The sequence below is a fragment of the Manis pentadactyla genome, chromosome 4, assembly GCF_030020395.1.
Source record: "Manis pentadactyla isolate mManPen7 chromosome 4, mManPen7.hap1, whole genome shotgun sequence".
Taxonomy (NCBI): Eukaryota; Metazoa; Chordata; class Mammalia; order Pholidota; family Manidae; genus Manis; species Manis pentadactyla.
The window spans coordinates 113,810,961-113,830,915 of NC_080022.1; the positions used below are offsets into that span (position 1 = coordinate 113,810,961).

General features: G+C 48.2%; 2 long non-coding RNA genes across 2 annotated transcripts in view; both read left to right on the top strand.

The window, feature by feature from the left end:
• Nucleotides 1–18,874, top strand: part of LOC130683424 (uncharacterized) — a 42,658-nt gene extending 23,784 nt beyond the window's left edge. The window contains exon 2 of the long non-coding RNA XR_008997133.1: nt 15,705–18,874. This is a non-coding gene — a long non-coding RNA (uncharacterized LOC130683424). The remainder of the gene's footprint in view (nt 1–15,704) is intronic.
• LOC130683422 (uncharacterized) lies at nt 782–15,008 on the top strand. The gene is made up of 3 exons (XR_008997131.1): nt 782–1,648; nt 2,998–3,106; nt 14,941–15,008. It is a non-coding gene; the product is annotated as an uncharacterized LOC130683422 (long non-coding RNA).
• Nucleotides 18,875–19,955: the final 1,081 nt, after the last annotated feature.

Genomic DNA, 19,955 nt, shown 5'->3' on the forward strand with positions numbered 1-19,955 from the left:
GATCAAACAGGCTGGCTGCCCAGCCCCGATGGTGGGCTAAGGTATTGTCTGTTTGCTAAAGAGTAAGTTAAGAATCTTACATTTTTAACTTCCTGGGTATTAAAATACAATCTTTAAGATGGAATACTTCCTGCCTATCAGTATGTTGTTTATGGCTGGGCCTGCATGCTAATTTAGTTGCCTAGGTTAGAAAATAATTAGGGCTGGAAGAAGGAAAAAACAGCATATAGTAAAGGTAACAAAATAAGCTGCACCTGCATGATTAAGACAATAAAGACCTGGGCTATGCTGAGGATATTATCTCAGATAGTATCTGGGGAATATTCAAACATTCCAGGTCAATGAGACAAGGACTGTGGGTGTAGTCAGAGTAGGGTGAGGGCCTGGGGGGAAGTGGGGGAAGCAGCCCATAATATTTAGAGTCAGAGCAATGTAACAATGGGCAAAGAAGTCACTATTGAAAGTCTGTGCTAAGCATTATGCAAAGTCAAGGTCACACTAGTTCTGTAAGGCAAAGATATAGACATCTTCAGTGAGATCACTTGAAGGTCAAAAGGCCAGGAGCAACTTGACCTGGAATGCTTGAGTGTTCTGCAAGGGCATCAGCATAACCAGTGACACCACTGTCAGCCCTGGCAACAGACTGTGACCCAGCCCAACTTGAGGGCAGGGCAGGTGATGCAAGTCCACACCCCTAAGTTTTTCATGTTCTTGAAAAATCCTCAACTGCCTATAAAACCCCCTAGACAATGCACCACTACGGGCTCTCTTGTCCCCTCCTGGTGTGAGCCAGAAGCTCTATTCTGTCACTTTATTTCTAAACAAAAGCCTGTACCTTACTCTCCTACCTCGAGTGTTTGTAAAGCTCATTCTTTGGCTTCGTGGACAAGAACCCCAGCATCACCAAGTTGCTCCTGGCTTTTTGAGATTTAATTGATTAATATTGGGTCTTTTTAGTGGACTTTCTGGCCTTTTTCTCTTTCCACCCTGCTTATCTATTTTCCTGCCTAATAGACAGAAATGAGCGGGACGAAAAAGAGAGACGGTCCCCCAAAGATGACTCAGGGAGTTGATCAGGTAGAGCCAGAAAGCCAGAACTGACTCCGAGAGTTAATCAGATGAAGCCACAGGGTCCACGAGTGACTCAGGAAATGTCCAGGGTCCCCCCAGACAAGCAACATCAGAAGCACAGGCACAGCAGAGCCCATGTCCCCATTTCACCAGTCTAGAGAACTGACAGCTGTCAACCAAGGACCTCTCTGCCCTGCCAACACCACAGAAAAGCAGCCTCAGTATGAGCATCTGGGCCTATCTTAGGCAGGCCCGCTCTGTTGCTCTATGTGGAGTGTATTAAAACTTACTTTGCTTTCTTGACTTAGTTTCTTGTCTCACTATATCTGCGTTCCCTGTGACACCGAGCCAAGTCCTTTTATTCCTAACAGTTGTACAAGCGCCACCTCCCACACCTCCCAGAGCCAGCCTGGGACCTATAAAAGACATCCCTGCTGCAGCATCTCCATCTGCTCTGACTCCCCAAGGACAATTCTGTGCTCCATCTGTGAGCAGGGTGAGTGGGAAGCGGAGCCTGAGGGGGCACTGAACAGGATAAGGGAGGAATAGGCAGCTGGGAGAGGAAGAGCAGAAAATGGTAAGGAGGAGGAGGGAGGCTGAGCAGAGAGGGTGAAGTATTTGATTGCTGCCACACTTGAGCAGGAAAAAATTACAAAGAGGAAAAGATTGTACTGTGACCTAAGTGGTCATTGACACTGAGACAGGGACCACTGATGTAGTCAGAGTAGGGCGAGGGCCTCCGCAGGGGCAGGGTGGGATATTTGCAGTCAGAGCAATGTAACTACATGCAAGGAAACTCCCCCTACTAAAACTCTATGTTGAACATTAAGCTCTAGAATCATTCTTCAGTGAGATCAGTTAATGTTCCCCAGATAAAGAAGATTAGCACATGTTTTATTATGCTAATCATTTGTAATCGTGTGTAAGATTCACTTTAGGATACTAAAAGGCCCAGGCCTATGTGCTGTCTTTCCTCCTTCAGATCTGATGAGGTGATTTTGGAAACTGAGCAACTAACTTAGCATGCAGACCCAGCTGTAGACAGCATAGTAAAAGGCAAGAAGAATTCCATCTTAAAGATAAGATTGCATTTTAACATGCAGGAAGTTCAAGAGGCAGGATTCTTTAGCAAGTAGAAAATACCTCAGCCCACCTTGAGGGCTGGGCAGGCAGCCTTTTGATGTGCTCCTGGAACAAGAAGCCGGTATCCCAGAGAGAAATCAAGGCAGAAAATTCCTTATGTTAAGTCAATTTTTAATATTCAGGGACCACTTAACAAGTCCACAACCCTAAACTCTTTTTCACATTCCCATATATTCTCAGCTGCCTATAAAACCCCTAGACAACGCACCACCATGAACTCTCTTGTCCACTCCTGGCGTGACCCGGGAGCTCTGTCCTTTCACTTTATCTCTAAATAAAAGCCTGTATCTTGCTCTCCTACCTTGAGTGTTTGTGAAGGTCATTCTTTGGCTTCATGAACAAGAAACCCGGCATCATATTTGGGGGCTTCTCTGGGATAACTTTGGAGATGAGTATCAGCATCCAAGCCTGCCCTTTCTTTCATTGTACTTATAGAAGGAAGCTGTCTGTGGCACACAGCATCAGGTGCTCACCAGCCACTTCAATGGGACTAGCCTGGCTGCTGATCTCAAAGTCTCGAGCGACAGGTTCCCCTGCATCTCCCTCAGTGGATCCCCCACCTCCCTTGGGAGCCAGGAATGTCAGCTGAGTGGAGGCCAGGATTCCCTTTCAGAGGCATCTCCTAGGATGCGAGGGACTGAGGAAAGCCATGGGCAACTGTGAGAGTCTAGGCTGAGGCTACACTTCAGCGGCTTTACAAAGGCCCACGTGTCTGGAATCAGACCCCGACAGCCCAACTGGGTATCTGTGAGGAGTGCCTCTTTCTCTGTCTCTGACTTCCAGCCTGCTTCTTCAGGCCGCCCTGGACTCAGTGAGGCAGGAGGCGTTCCTAATTCTGTAACTCCCTTCTAACTTCTTCAATTTCATGGAACCTGATGCTCACCGCCACAAGGTAGGAGACCTGCACTTCACTCTTATTCCTGACTAAATGCTGTGCTTTTTATCTCATAAAAATGTGCCTGGGCACCCGTTAGCCACTTAAAAGGTGATTAGCATTGGCTACCAGTCTTAAGTCTCAGGTGAAAGGTTTCCTGGTGTCTGCTGCTCCTTGATCCCCCACCTCTGGATGGACAGGATTGTCAGGGAGTGGCTGAGCGGATTTCCTACTTTCCTACCCTAATCTGGGGACTCTGACAGCAGACTGGACTAGTAGACAGTGGTCCTGAGATCTTGGCTCCAGCCAATTGATCCGACGGCACTGAGTGAACCTCCTGCTTGGCTGCTGCCTATGCGAGAGTCGCAGATGACACCTGACCTCTTGTCTCAGAGATAAGATTTCTTACACTGGGTGACTAGCGGCATAATTCCCAGGCAGTGGCAGAAACTGTTGTTTGAGATTATAGACCCTCCCCCCATAAGTGTCCATGGCAGTCCCTGAATTTTATTTCTGGCCTTAACAAAAGTTCCCTTGCTCCCCATTCAAAGCAGTCCTCTTAGGCCTGTGCCACTTTCTCCTGTGTAATGTAAATGAAGTCTGCAAAGTAATCAAGCTGAAACCTGAGACCAACATGTAAATGGCTCTATTCTATTGATCTCCTATCCTTAGAGGCAGTCATCCTGGGGCTAGGCATTTCCTTTTCTTCAGCTCCAGGGAAAGCAAAACAGGCTTGTGACTTAGATCAGAGCTCTGGCAGCAAGAAGTCACACTGTCCCTGCGCTTATCAGACAGGCAGGGGGTTCTCAAGGAAAACTCATGTAGAGAAAACTAGGGAAACTCCCAAAAGGCATAAGTAGGAGCACACTGGTAAGGTCCCACTAAATCCAGAGCTCCGAGGTGACTCTTGCTTAGTGGGAAGGCAAGAGTGGAATCAAGGCAAGGTGCAGGCCATGCTGGTAAGGGGTGGTTAAATCCAGTAGGCCTGGCAGAGGGGGTGATTGACCACTGTCACCAAAGCTCCAAGGCGAGGGGATGCCATCACGGAGAGAGAGGCTGATCAGGTGCTTGACACCCATATTTCTCTCTCTCTTTCAGATGGGAGCATCCTCTTCAAGGTTAAAGCCAGACATGCCTCTGGCATACATTCTGAGGAACTGGGAGCAATTTGATCCCCAAACCCTGAAAAGGAAGTGCCTCATCTTCTTCTGCACACAAGCCTGGCCTCAATACAAACTCTCTGATGGAGAGACTTGGCCCTCTGAGGGAAATACACTATATAATAAAGTTATGCAGCTAGATTAACTTTGCCACAAAGAAGGAAAATGGTCATGTAAAGGAATGCAGGAAATACCCTAGAGCGAGAGCCACCCAGTTTCCATACCCTAAGGGGGATGAAACTCGTGACAAGCCGTTAAGGAATGATTGTGCAAAGGTCAGGCAAGCGGTGGGTCCCCGTTTCAACTTTATTGGTTAAAGTATGGGATGTGTTTTAAATTCATTGGTTGTGGTAATGTGTGGGCTTTGGTGCAACGGCTGTGGAAATCCTATATAATCTATACCTAAAGTTGCTTGGGGGTCGACAGCTCGGACTCGACCTGCGTGTCAGGGGAGGTGCTGTCGGCCCCAGCTAGCTGGCTGAATAAAGACTTTGCTTGGATTTACATCTCCGTGCCTGTGTGGTTTGTTCTCTGGAGAAGCCCCGGAGTTCCGAACCCTAACATTTTGGGGGCTCGTCCTGGAACCGAGCGACTTCCTGGAGAACAAGGGACGGCTGGAGGCAAGGTCTGATTGTCCGGACGGGGCAGTGTAATTCGAGGTTCGCCCCCTCGTGTCTGCATAAATTCAGTATAAAGCGGGAGTCGCCATCCCGTGTCTGGTCTCGGGTTAGTGATCCTGAGTAAGGAAGTCCGGGTTGGTAGTCCCGGCCCCCAGGTTAGTGACCCTGGGTGAAGCCCAGGTAACCAGTCCTGGCCCTAAGGTCCGAGTGATTCGGCCTTAGGAAGGGAAGTCCGATCGGCAGGAACCTGGCGCCCGAGGAGGAAAGGATCGAGCTCGTCACCCTGCGGCAGTCCGAGTGGACGCCTTTTGGGAGAATCACGAGAGTTTTTGAGGATCCTGAAAGTGGTGAGTGTGGTGCACACCAGAGTGAGAGAAGGACCAGTCCGAGTGAGTGCGATCAAATGTGGTGTGTGTGTTTGGTGTTATTGTTGATTGTTTTATTGTGTATAGGTTTATATTTCTTTTTGCGCTTTTCCCTTTAAGTTTCTCTTACTCTGAGGCTCTCCTGTTCCTGTTCTCTCCGTTTCTCCTTTCTGCCACTAAATCATTCCCCTGCAGGCACGGGTCGGGCAGTTAAGAGCCATTAGGGCGTCCGCCGCTGGAAGACTCCCGTGACAGGATAAGGGGGTCACAGCCGCGAATCCCAGATAAATTCGCGTCCCCAGCAGAAGAAGAACTGTGCAACGACAGGCACCGGTCCACAAGCACATACACCAGTCATCATCTTGTTTAAAGTGGCACTTCTACTTTTCACCTTCTGTCTTCCTTGCATTATTCACCATGGGCCAGACTCAGGCTACCCCTAAAGGTCTGATCCTTTCCCACTTTCCGAAGGTCAAGGAACAGGCCCTAAACATGAGTCTTAGTATCAAGAAAAGTAAGCTTGATAACTTTTGTTCAGCCGAGTGGCCCTCCTTTGGAGTAGGCTGGCCGATCCAGGGGTCTCTTTCCCTGGACCTTATTGGCAAGGTCAAAGCCATCATCTCCCGGCCAGACCCTGAGGGCCACCCTGACCAGCTTCCCTATATTCTTGTCTGGGAAAATTTGGCCAAGAATCTCCCTTCCCGGCTGAGGCATTTTTTGGTGGGGAAATTTCACACTGACCCGCTAAAAACGTCCATCTTAGTTGCCCAGGAAGATCTAAAACCCCCTGATCATAGGGGCAGAAACGCTGTGCGCCCGAGTGTGCCGCCTGTTCTCCCTGACAGTTCCCCCCTCTACCCCCTTCTGTCAATTGAGCGGCCACCCCCGTATGCAGGAGAAGGGTGTGAAGCTGCCGGGGGAGTAGAGAACGAGGTTGGAGAGCCCAGCAGGGATCTGGCGGCCACAGCTTCCCCAGACTCTTCAGCACTAAAAGGCAGGAGGCCGGAAAGAGCTTCCTCACGCTCTCCCGCCCTGGCTCCACGCTGGGCGCCAGGTAGAGCGGGAGGAATGCAGTTGAAGCCTCGAGGGGCGAGGGAGCAAGAAAGGGAGGCCCCCTCCTCCACCTCAGAAGAAGCAGTTCCGGTTCTGCCCGTGCGTGCCATCGGTGCAGGCGGTCCGGGCGGAGCTCAGCAATATCAGTATTGGCCCTTTTCATCTAGTGACCTTTATAATTGGAGGACTCAGAACCCTCACTTCTCGGAAGATCCCAAGTGTCTTATAGGTATGGTAGAGTCCATTATGTTCACCCATTGTCCCACATGGGACGACTGCCAGCAGTTGCTCCACACCCTCTTCACAACGGAAGAGGGAGAGCGCGTCCTCAATGAAGCCAGGAAAAATGTCCTCAGAGAAAATGGAAGACCTACTACCCTCCAGCCCATCATTGACGAGGCGTTTCCACTTACACGCCCAAACTGGGACTTCCAGGACTGCAGAAGGTAGGGAGCGTCTCCGGGTCTACCGCAAGACTCTGATGATTGGTCTCCAGGCGGCCGCCAGACGGCCCACTAACCTAGCTAAGGTAAAATCTATTGTTCAGGGAGAAAAGGAAAGCCTGGCCGCGTATCTGGAGAGGCTGCTTGATGCTTACAGGCAATATACCCCCATAAACCCAGAGGCAGAGGAACACAGATCAGATGTAGTCCTCTCATTCATCAACCAGGCAGCCCCCGATATCCGGAGGAAATTCCACAAGCGGGATGACTTAGGAGAGATCTCTATTAGAGAAATGCTGCAGCAAGCGGAGAAAGTCTTCAATGCTAGAGAGACTCCGGAAATAGGGAAGAAAGGCTGAAGAAAGAGAAATGGGAAGTGCAGGAGAAAAATAGGAAAGAAGACAGAGAATTTCAGAAGAGGGAGAACAAGAAGCAGAGAGAGGAGATGGCTAGGATATTCTTAGCTGGAGTAAAGGGGAGCCCTAGATCTCCTCAAAGAAAGGGACCCCGCCCATCCCAGCTAGGACAAGATCAGTGCACCCTGTGTAAGGGATATGGGCACTGGAAAAGAGAGTGCCCCAAAAGGAAGGAACAAGGAGGAGGGAACCCCGTTAAGACCCTGCATCTAGGAGAGGAGAATTGATGGGGGACGGGACTTGGCACCCCTCCCCGTGTCCTGGGTAACCGTGTGTGTGGAGGGGTCTCCTATTAGGTTCATGGTAGATACGGGGGCACAGTATTCAGTTCTCAACCAAGTCCATGGTCCCCTAAACCCAAGACACACAAGTGTAGTCCAGGGAGTAACAGGGTCCAAGAAATGTGCCTGGACTACTAATAGAAAAGTGGACCTAGGAAGACATCAGGTCTCTCACTCATTCCTGGCTGTACCCGAAAGCCCCGCACCGTTACTGGGCAGAGACTTATTGACCAAGGTCGGGGCGCGCATTCATTTCGAACCTGAAGGGATAAAGATCATGGACAGAGAAGGGCAGTCCCTACAACCGGTGCATGTGCTAACTCTATCCCTAGCCGACGAGCATCGCCTGTTTCAGGCAGATCAAGAAAAGGGGGGCCAGGGAGAAATAGACTCTTGGTTGCAGAAGTTCCCTTCTGCATGGGCGGAAACCAGAGGATTTGGTCTCGCCAAACATCTGCCCCCAGTTGTTGTTCAGCTCAAAGCCGCGGTCCTGCCCATCCGAGTCCGGCAGTATCCAATACCAGAAGAGGCTAGGAAAGGGATAGCACCCCATATCCACAGACTGTTAGAGGCTGGAGTCCTTAAATCCTGCCAATCTGCATGGAATACGCCCCTGCTTCCAGTAAGGAAGCCTGGCGGCAGAGAATACTGACCGGTGCAAGACCTGCGAAGGGTTAATGAAAGGATCGAGGACATCCACCCCACAGTGCCCAACCCTTACACCTTGCTCAGCTACCTGCCACCCTCACATGTGTGGTATGCTACTCTGGACCTGAAAGATGCCTTCTTCAGTATTCCCCCTTCTGAAGTTAGTCAGCCTTTGTTTGCCTTTGAGTGGCAGGAACCAGGGGGAGGAAGAAACGGGCAGCTTACCTGGACTAGACAGCCACAGGGTTTCAAAAACTCTCCCACTCTATTCAATGAAGCCCTAAGCCAGGACCTGGAGCCCTTTCGCAGGAGCCACCCCCGCGTGACACTGCTGCAGTATGTGGATGACTTGTTGCTGGCCACAGAAACCCATGAGGAGTGCGAAGAAGCCACAGGGAACTTGTTAGCTGAACTGGGTGAACTGGGATATCGAGCCAGTGCCAAGAAAGCCCACATCTGTCAAAGGTCAGTGATCTACCTGGGGTACAAAATATCTAACGGAGCCAGGTGGCTAACGCAGGCCATGAAACGAACTATTCTGACTATTCCCGTCCCTTTCTCACCCCAGGGAGTGAGGGAATTTCTTGGCTCAGCCGGGTTCTGCAGGCTCTGGATTCCAGGGTACGCAGAAGTAGCCCGACTGCTATATGAGGAGACCAAAGAAGGGCGGGGCTGGCAATGGACTCAAGAACAACAAGAGGCTTTTGACAGACTAAAAGAAGCTCTCCTCCGGGCCCCCGCCTTATCTTTGCCAGACCCAGAAAAACCCTTCATCCTGTTTGTAGATGAAAAGAAAGGAGTGGCTAAAGGAGTCTTGGCTCAGCAGCTAGGCCCATGGAAAAGACCTGTGGCCTATTTGTCCAAGCGACTAGACCCCGTGGCCTCCGGGTGGCCACCTTGTCTGCGTACCCTAGCAGCCATTGCTCTACTGGTAAAAGAGGCAGACAAGCTCACTTTTGGCCAGAACTTGAGAGTAACAGCCCCACATACTGTGGAGGGGATCCTCAGGCATCCTCCAGGAAAATGGATGACGAATGCAAGACTCTCCCACTACCAAGGGCTCCTACTAGATTCTCCACGAATTGTCTTCTCTGACTCGGTGACCCTAAATCCTGCCACCCTTCTGCCGGACCCAGATCTGTCGACCCCCATCCATGACTGTAGAGACATCCTCTCCGGAATTATCCAGATGCGAGCAGACTTGAAGGACACACCATTACCAAACTGTGAGCTAAATTGGTACACAGATGGGAGCAGCTTTGTGCAGGAGGGAGTCAGGAGAGCAGTGGCAGCGGTGGTGACCCATGGTGGGGTTGTCTGGAGTGCAGCCCTGCCCCCTGGCACCTCAGCACAGAAGGCAGAACTCATTGCTCTTGCTGAGGCCCTGGAGAGAGCAGAAGGCAAGCGGGCCAACATCTACACAGATAGCAGATATGCCTTTGGCACTGTCCATGTCCACGGTGCCATTTACCGGGAAAGAGGATTCCACTTCGCAGAAGGAAAGGAGCTGAGGAATCTATAAGAAGTCCAAAGATTACTGGCTGCTATAAAAAAACCGAAGGCAGTAGCAATTATACATGTACCGGGCCACCAATCAAAGAAGACGCCTGAGGCCATCGGCAACAAACATGCTGATGCGGAAAATAGGAGGACGGCCCTCTCGGACTCCCTTGTACTTGCAGCCCTCGAGGTACCCATACCTGAACTGCCCGCCTTGCCACCCGAACCTGAGTATTCCCCTCAGGATCTTGAGTGGATTAGGAAACAAGTCTCGGGTAGAGTGTTTGAGGAGAGAAATTGGAGTAGGGACCAAGAAGGTAGATTGATCCTGCCAGAAGCATTAGGACAGTACATGCTTGCTAATCTGCATAAGTCCACCCATCTAGGCTGAAAAAACTACTCAGCCTTTTCCAGTCTGCGCAGTTGGTGTTTCCCCACCAGAATGAGGCAGCTCGTCAGATCACGAGAGAATGCTGCAGCTGTGCAATGCTGAAACCAGCCCCAAGAGGGCCCCACCCGACAGGGACTCGGGAAAGGGGGAGGACTCCCGGGAGGAGCTGGGAAATAGACTTCACCAAAGTAAAACCAGGGAAGTATGGGTACAAGTATTTGCTAGTTATGGTAGATACCTTCTCAGGGTGGGTGGAGGCTTTTACAACCAAGCATGAGACAAGCCAGGTAGTAGCAAAAAGATTAATTGAAGAAATTATCCCCTGATATGGGGTCCCTGAAGCCATAGGTTCAGATAACGGCCCTGCTTTCGTTAGCAAGATCCTGCAGGAACTGGCCCAGGCTTTGGGGGTAGATTGGAAGTTACATTGTGCTTACAACCCACAAAGCTCTGGGCAGGTAGACAGAATGAATTGGACTTTGAAGGAGACCCTTTCTAAATTGGTATTAGAGACTGGCAGGGACTGGGTAACCCTCCTTCCCTTAGCCATCTTCCATGCTCGAAACTCCCCCTATGTACATGCTTTAACTCCATTTGAGATAATGTATGGAGCTCCTCCACCCATAACTCGGCGAGTACAGCTTTCCGAGGCAGGGGACCCGGCCCCTGACTACCTGAATGTGTTGCAAGCTCTCGCTAAAGTGCAACAGGAAATCTGTCCCCTGATTAGAGCATATTATGAGGGTGGGTAGATTCCGAGCCCGGAATATGGCATAGTCCCAGGGGACATGGTGTGGGTCAAGAGACACCGAGTGAGGACACTCGAGCCCAGGTGGAAGGGTCCTTACGTTGTATTGTTTACCACCCCCACTGCCCTCAAGGTAGATGGTATCGCTCCCTGGGTGCATCACACCCACGTTCGGAAGGTCCTGCCTCATAAGGATCCAGGAGCCCGCGAGGAAGAGTGGAAGGTGCAGCAGCATCCTGTGAATCCTCTAAAACTACACCTAAGCCAAAGATGAAGGGGATCCTGCTGATAAGCACCTTAATATGGACTTTCGAGGGAACCACATCTGTGAAGCTGATTCCAGAACCCGCAGGAAGACCGGGTTTGAGTCCGTCTGGGTTAGATAACCCCTTGTGGGAGATGGTGCAGGCAGTAGCAGAAACTCTGAACCACACCACTCCCTCCTTCACTGATCCCTTTTGGTTATGCTACCCAGGTTCACCCCCCTTCTATGAGGCAGTCAGGATAAATGGCTCCTACACTATCAATGACTCCTATCCCACTCCTTGGGACAGGGGACTGAGGGGACTTACGATCGCTCAGGTCTCAATCGCTGACACATGTGTGGGCACAGTCCCTACGGCCCAGAGTCAGTTATGCTCCTCCTATAATAACACCACGTGGGAGCTGGGAAAGTGGGTTATACCCTCCTCGGGTTGGTGGCTCTGTTCAAAGACAGGCCTCACCCCGGCCCTATCCACCCTTGTGTTCAATGCTAGCAGTGAGTTTTGTGTACTTGTGGCCATTCTACCTCGCCTAATATATCGTTCTCATGAATCCCTCCTTTCATTTTGGGAAGAAGTGCTGATCCCCCACCGGAGAAAGAGGGAGCCTTTTACTGCCCTGACAATTGGGGCCCTCTTCTCCCTAGGGATAGCAGGGGCAGGCACTGGGGTCACAGCCCTTGTAACTCGGGAACAGGAGCTCACAGCCCTGAGGCTGGCAATTGATAGGGACCTAGAACAACTCCGACAGACAATGTCAGACCTGGAGCAATCCCTCACTTCCTTGTCGGAGGTAGTTCTACAGAACCGAAGAGGCCTGGACCTCCTGTTATTAAGAGAAGGTGGGCTGTGCGCAGCCTTAAAGAAGAATGTTGTTTCTATGTAGACAAAACAGGTGCAGTAAGAGACTCCCTGGCCAAACTGAAGAAAGATCTAGAGAAGAGACGTAGAGAATATGAAAGTATCGAAGGAAGGCTTGAGTCTTCGTTCAAATACAAACCTTGGTTCGCTACCCTCCTCTCGGCCATTGCAGGGCCACTGGTCATCCTGCTGTTGCTGCTTACAATTGGCCCGTGCATAATTAACAGGCTTGTTAGGTTTGTGCGGGAAAGGATTGACACTGTCCAACTTTTAGTCCTTCGTCAAAGGTATCAGGCCCTAGATGCCGCTGTGGAAGATTCCTCAGTTTAGTCAAGAAAAGGGGGGAATGTAAAGGAATGCAGGAAACACCCTAGAGCGAGAGCTACCCAGTTTCCATACCCTAGGGGGACAAAACTCGTGACAAGACGTTAAGGAATGCTTGTGCAAAGGTCAGGCAAGCGGCGGGTCCCCGTTTCAACTTTATTGGTTAAAGTATGGGATGTGTTTTAAATTCATTGGTTGTGGTAATGTGTGGGCTTTGGTGCAACGGCTGTGGAAATCCTATATAATCTATACCTAAAGTTGCTTGGGGGTCGACAGCTCGGACTCGACCTGCGTGTCAGGGGAGGTGCTGTCGGCCCCAGCTAGCTGGCTGAATAAAGACTTTGCTTGGATTTACACCTCCGTGCCCGTGTGGTTTGTTCTCTGGAGAAGCCCCGGAGTCCCGAACCCTAACAGTCAGAAGTCCCTTAGGGAAAGTAAAAGACTATGCCAAAAAGGTGGATTATTTCCAGACCCTACTCCAAACCCTAATTGTCCCCCATTAGCTCTGCCATGACCACCTTATCCAAATCTAAGTCCACTTGCCGAGAACCTCAAAAGTCAGACCACAGGAGAACTACCACCCCAAGCATCATTGCCCCAATCACCCCTCCAGGCTTCCAAGGGGGTGAAGAGAAGACAGTTATACCCATCCTTATTGCCCTTATGGGAAGTAGCCAATGGAGAGTGGGGACCGGCTTTGGTCCATGTCCCCTTTTCCCTCCAAGACCTGAGGCAAATTAAACAAGACATGGCTAAAATTTCAGATGACCCAGACAAATACATAGAAGCCTTCCAAGGGCTTACTTTAACTTTTGAACTGGCTTGAAAGGATGTTATGCTTCTATTAAATCAAATCCTCACTGGAGGAGAGAAAGAAAAAGTATTCAGAGGAGCCTTAGAGTTTGGAGATGAATGGTATACTACAAATGTGAGTGGCAAATCTCCAGAAGAGCTCACCTGAGTCCCCACTGGCTGTCAGGCAGTGCCATTCACTGACCCAGAGTGGGGCCAAGATACAGACGATGCTGATAACTGGTATAGGAACCACATTATAACTTGTATTTTAGAAGGGCTGAAAAGAGCACGAGTAAAACCTATAAATTACTCTAAATTATCAGCCATGATGCAGGAAGAAAAAGAAAGCCCCTCAGCCTTTCTGGAATGGCTCAGGGAGGCACTAGTGAAGCACACTTATATGTCCCCAGAGTCCCCAGAGGGCCAAGTCATTCTCAAAGATAAATTCATCACCCAATCGGCCACAGATATCAGGAGGAAGTTACAAGAATTGGCATATGGCCCAGAACAAAATCTGGAAAGCCTCCTGAATGTTGCCACATAAGTTTTCTATAAAAGAGACAAAGATGAAGAGAGGGACTGGGACAGGAGAGATAACTGAAAGGCAGAGGCATTAGTGATAGCCTTATAGAGAGTCAACTTTGGGCCTCCAAGATTAGAGAAAAGGAAACCAGCCCCACGGACTGGGCCCAGGGCAGCCTGTTAACTCTGTGCCAGAGAGGAGCATTTTAAGTGAGAGTACCCTATGGTTGGCGCTCCAAACCATCAATGCCCTGCCCACCCTTTCAAGGAGACCACTGGAAGCAGGACTGACCTCAGAGGCAAAGGCAACTGGGGTCAGACTTCCAACCATGTGGTCAGGACTGAAAGGGCCCGGGGCTACCATCCTGGCTCCTGTCACCATCATAACCCCACAGGAGCCCCGGGTGGTTCTCTCTGTAGGAGGCCACACCATCAATTTCCTGCTCGATCGATACAGGAGCCGCCTATTCGGGCCTCCTCCATAATCCCAGCCCTCCTTCCTCCCAGTCAGCTACTGTTAGAGGCATATCTGGGAAGCCCAGGACCAAATATTTTACTCAGCCTTAAAATTGTGAATGGGACTCAGTGCTATTTTCACATGCCTTCCTAGTAATCCCAGATGGTCTGACACCGCTTATAGGCCATGATATACTTTCTAAAGTAAAAGCCTCTCTACATACTAATGCAGAAAAAGATAAGCAAAATCTTTCCCTAGTGGATGTAGACCTTAACCCTGAAGTCTGGGCAACTAATGGAATCACTGGAAAAGTGGTGGTAGCCATGCTGCTCAAGCTGTGTAGCAAAGCTCAGGCTGGAGGAAGACCCCCTCAAAGCAGGGGCCTTGGCAGCTGGCTCCCCCTATTACCCACCTTGATTTTGTTATTCTCCATTATACTATTGGCTTTGCCTTTGCTTGCATTGTTGCCAAGGGCTAAGCTAACCTTTGATAAGCAGCATAGAAAGGAGGAGAACATAAACTTCCCAAAAGCTTTTCAGGACAGTGAACATGAAGAATAGAACACGCAGGGACCAGATGGTGATCTTGGCATGGATACCAAAACCTGCAGGGAGGTAGTCAATCATTGACTACTCCATCTCCACCTAAGTGGGAATGCCCCCCTTGTTTGCAATGCTAGTGAAATTAGTGGTGAAGAGTTTTATAGGAAAATTAGAGAAATAGAGTTATGGGGGAATACTGAATGGAATAACCCTGTCTGACACTTAATCCATCTTCCCATGTTTTCTTCCATCTGCTACTTCTATAGCTTTTCTTCTTCCTTCCTAATTACAGCCCTTTACTAGAATTCGTGCCTCATATGTGAAATTATCAAGTACCATAATTCTTCCAAGTGGTAAAGATACCTCAAGACAAGTGTTGGGCATAGAAGCCACAGGGCATAAATCTGTAAAGAAGTGAAAAGCTAACCTTTTCAGCGAATATTACTTCTCTCTCACTTACCAGCTTTACATCTCCCTGTATGGCCCCAGAAGATGGCTGGTTAACCAGAGACGTGTAAGATTCCTCAAGGGAGGAACAACCTAAGACAGGCACAGTCACAGGTGGGCCATCAGGGGAGAAAATGGGGCCAACAGGGGTCAGGCTTAGAACCTCACCCACCCCCCCAGTTTTGAGAGAAATTATCTACACCCGTGGATGTTTTGTTGCCCTTATCTAACTTAGATTAATACCTAGTCTACAGGCACAGACCTGATCATCTACACTTGCCCTCTTACAGCACTAAATCATGCTTTCTATCTTTACCTTGCATCCACCTACGATAGAATAAATACTATGAGGGGATAAAATGTACCCATTGCATTAAAAATATAGATGATGATACCTGCCTAGCTAACTGTGGCAGTGGGTTACCTGTATTTCACCCTGAGCTGATAGACTCCATAGTCACTGCTACATACTGCATGCTCCTGTGGTCACATGCACTACTTAGAAATTGCATTGCATAGAAACATAAAACACGATACTGTACATGTTGCTACGAAACCATTAGGGCAAGAAACCAAAAAAAAGATCACCTGTCTAACACTTGACTAACCATGTATAGATTAGAAAGAAACAGAAAGAAAAAAGCTTGCCTATGCTTGTTAATCTAAAGAACAAATAAAAAGTAATCATATCCTTGTGCAAAATGGTATAAATAAAGATGTCATTGGCACTTTGTCAAGAGACCACCTCCATCTGACTCTGTGTCCTTTCTCTTCTTTCAGGCAACAACCCCCCATGGGAGCTGGACTCAGGCAGAAAAGCAAAATCAACCCAACCAGTACAAGTCCATCTTAAAGACCCTTATTTCTTCCCTCATAAAAGGCAGTATCCCTTAAAACCAGAAGCTCATGAAGGTTTAAAGCCAATTATTAACGACTTAAGGGCTCAAGGCCTCTTAATATCCTGTAACAGCCCTTGCAATACTCCCATATTAGGAGTACAAAAGTGGCACCTTGTACAAGACCTGCGAGCCATTAATGAGGCAGTTGTGCTCCGACGTCCTTTAGTACCTAATCCCTATACCCTATTATCCAGAATTCCTGAGGGAGCAGCATGGTTCATTGTGCTAGACCTAAAAGATGCTTTCTTTTGTATCCTTCTTGCACCTGAGTCCCAAATTCTCTTTGCTTTTGAAGATCCTATAAATCCCTCAGCCCAATTAACCTGGACAGTCTTGTCCCAAGGATATAGAGATAGCCTACATCTATTTGGGCAAATCTTAACTAAAGACCCAGCTTACTTTAATTCAGGGGAAGCAGAAACCATCCAATATGTGGACGATATACTGCTCTGTGCCATCACTAAAGCATAGCGTCAGGAAGGTACTCAGAAATTACTAAACTTTCTAGCTGATTGTGACTATAAAGTATCCCAAAAGCACAGATCTGTGAGCAGCAAGTAAAATATTTGAGCCTTAACCTCTCTCAGGGAACCAGAGCCCTGGGAGAAGAGAGAATATAACCCATTCTCTGCCACCCATTACCCTCTACTATCAGACAACTGTGGGGACTTTTGTGCATCACTGGATATTGCAGAATTCGGGTCCCCAGATATGGAGAGTTAGCCAAACCCCTCTACCAAGTCCTTAAAGAAGCCCCAAAGGAAGGCACCATAAAACTCCAGTGGGAACCTGATGCCATTAAAGCTTATGAAGCTTTGAAGAAAGCCCTACTTCAGGCCCCACCTTAAGCCTGCCCACCAGAAACCGGTTTAACCTGTTCCTTACTGAGGAATCGGGAGTGGCACTGGGAATACTGACTCAACCTCTGAGGAGAAATGCAGCAGCCCATAGCCTATCTAAGGAAAGAGCTGGACCCAGTAGCTAAGGGCTGGCCACACTGTGTGAGGTCTGTGGCAGCCGTAGCCCTGCTAGTACCTGAAGCCACAAAGCTGACCCTGGGGAAAGATTTAATAGTGCATGCACCCCATAACACCACCAGCTTATTGAACACCGGGTGGGGTGGGGCTGTGGCTGTCAGATAGCAGGCTACTAAAATATCAGTCGCTTCTCCTTGAGGGCCCTGTCACCCAGCTTCGGACATGCTCCACCCTGAATCCAGCTACCTTTCTACCTGAATCCATGAGTAAAGGACCTGAGCATGACTGCCAGCAGGTCCTTGCCCTAAACTATTCTGCCAGAGAAGACCTAAAAGACACCCCCTTAGAGAGCCCAGAGTTTGTCCTCTTCACAGATGGCAGCTCCTTTACTGAACAAGGCCAGTGGAAAGCTGGCTATGCAGTTGTCACTCTCTGGGATACTACCGAGTGCCAACCACTTCCACCAGGCATGAGTGCCCAGCTGGCAGAATTAATAGCCCTCACTCGGGCCCTTGAAATAGGAAAAGGAAAAAGAGTCAATATATATACTGACTCTATGTATGCCTACCTAGTGCTGCATGCCCATGCAGCCATATGGAAAGAAAGAAACTTTAAATTCTGAAGGTTCCCCTATCAAATACCATAATGAAATTAGCCAGCTAATACAAGCTGTGCATTTGCTTAAAGAAGTAGCAGTTATTCAGTGCAGAGGCCACCAGAAAGGAATAGATGAAATAACAGAAGGAAACAGGCAAGCTGATACAAAAGCCAAAGAGGCAGCTCGAGAAACTTATAAGGCACCTATCCAAGCCCTCTCTTATGGACAGGTGTGCCGGCTAATATTATCCCCAGCTAAAGTAAAAAGGAGCTGCAAGATGGTCTCTCCAAAGGCGGTTCTCTCCTTCCCTCTGGTTGGCTTCAGACAGAAGATGAGGAAGTTTATTTACCTCAGAGTACAGAATGGAAAGTTCTTAAAACTTGACACCAGACTTTCCATTTAGGTATAGAAAATACCTATCAGATGGCCAAAAGTATTTTTTGCAGGCAGTAGTCTATTAAAGACAATAGAGCAAATCACTAAAGCCTGTGAGATCTGTCAAAGAAATAACCGACTAAATAAAAAAGCCGCTCCTCCTGGATTACAGCGGGCAGGCAGATACCCAGGAGAAGACTGGCAAATAGATTTCCAGATATTCCAAAGGCAAAAGGACTCCAGGATCTCCTCGTGTGGATAGATACATTCACAGGATGGGTCGAGGCCTTCCCCTGTAGAGCTGAACAAGCAAAAGAAGTAGTAAAGGTCCTCTTACATGAAATTGTTCCCCGATTTGGGATGCCCCAAGGATTACAAAGTGACAATGGCCTGGCATTTAAAGCAGCCTGTCACTCAAGTGGTGTCCCGGGCCCTTGGTATTCAGTATAATTCACACTGTGCCTGGAGGCCACAATCCTCAGGCAAAGTGGAAAAGACTAATAACATCATAAAATGACGTTTAAGGAAACTGTCACAAGAAATTTACTTGCCCTGGCCTGACCTACTACCATTAGCCATAATATGAATAAGAAACACTCCCAAAATTCCGGGGTTAAGCCCCATTGAAATGCTCTGTGGAAGACCTTTCTTAAAGAATAATTTAATCATGGACAGAGAAGTCACAGAAATAATCCAGTATGTGACACACCTTGCTAAATTCCAGGCACTCCTTCAAAATCTATCTGAAGGACAAAATAGAACCCCTGGTGTACCCCTCTTTGAACCAGGAGATCAAGTCCTAATTAAGTCAATTCCTACTAATTCTCCAACTCTTAATCCAGTCTGGGAAGGGCCCCACACTGTTATACTCTCTTCTCCTACTGCTGTCAAGGTCACAGGTATCGAAGCCTGGATTCACCACTCCAGAGTAAAGGCCTGGAAAAGCTCTTCCCAAGACCTCCCAGACAACACAGATAAAGAAGAACCCATTGCACAGAGCACTAAAGCTCAAGAACCTGAATATGCCTGCAAACCTTTAAAAGACTTGAATCTACTATTCAAAAAGAAAAAAACCCGAACAAAAGATGCTTAAGATAAGCACCCCATGACTTCTGAATATGACATAGTTTTTCTGTACTCATAAATACAGCATGCTCATCTCTTTAAGTTATTAGAAATCTCCTCCTGTAAAATCAATATGAAGTCTATATTATTCTTCCATTTGCTACTCTCTAATACTCCTTTCATAATAAATGAATCTAACTTCTTTTTAACTTAAGCTGAAGATTTAGCAAAGTAAATGGAAGTTCATCCTGTTGGATATGCAGATTACTTCCTGTTTCTAGTACCTCAGGAATCCCTTAGTGGGTGTCTCCTCTTCAGAGACATAATTAGTTACAATTACAAATTCTTAAAAATGATGTGTACACTGCCCACACAGTATTAAGTTTTGAAATAACTAATTGGAATGTAAAATTCTGGCCCATTATTAATACCTTAAAAGACAAAAGGCCTTAAATGATACTATCTAAAGAACAGCACTAGACATCTTAACAGCAGCACAAGGAGGGACCTGTGCCGTAACCAAAATTGAGTGTTGTGTGTATATTCCAAATTATTCACAAAATGTCTCTGATTCACTCCAGGACCTCCAAAAGCAAGTCCAAGCTATGTGAGACCCAGAAGTCCCATGGACTACTACAATATAGAACTGAGTTTCTAAATCCTTTCGGTGGAAATCTATTCTACTTATTGAGCTCATCATTCTCCTTATGTTAATATTTGGCCACTGTTTACCTAATCTAATAACACGATGTATTCTATCTCACCTAGAAGCCATGAAACTACAGAGAGTGATGGCAATAGAACCCAGGATGGAAACTCCCATCTTCCAAGGCCCTCCTGACCGACCACTGATTGAGACCTATCTGCACCTCTTACTGCACACCCTATCAGCATGAGTGGTTATCACCCCCTTTCCCTAGCAGCAGCTAGGGTCTCTATCTGTAGAGGGGGTATGAGTCAGGGACCAATGATGTAGTCAGAGTAGGGCAAGGGCCTCTGGAGGGGGCACGGTGGGATATCTGCAGTCAGAGCAAAGTACATGCAAGGAAATCCCCCCTACTAAAACTCTATTTTGAACATTAAGCTCTAGAATGATTCTTCAGTGAGATCAGTTAAT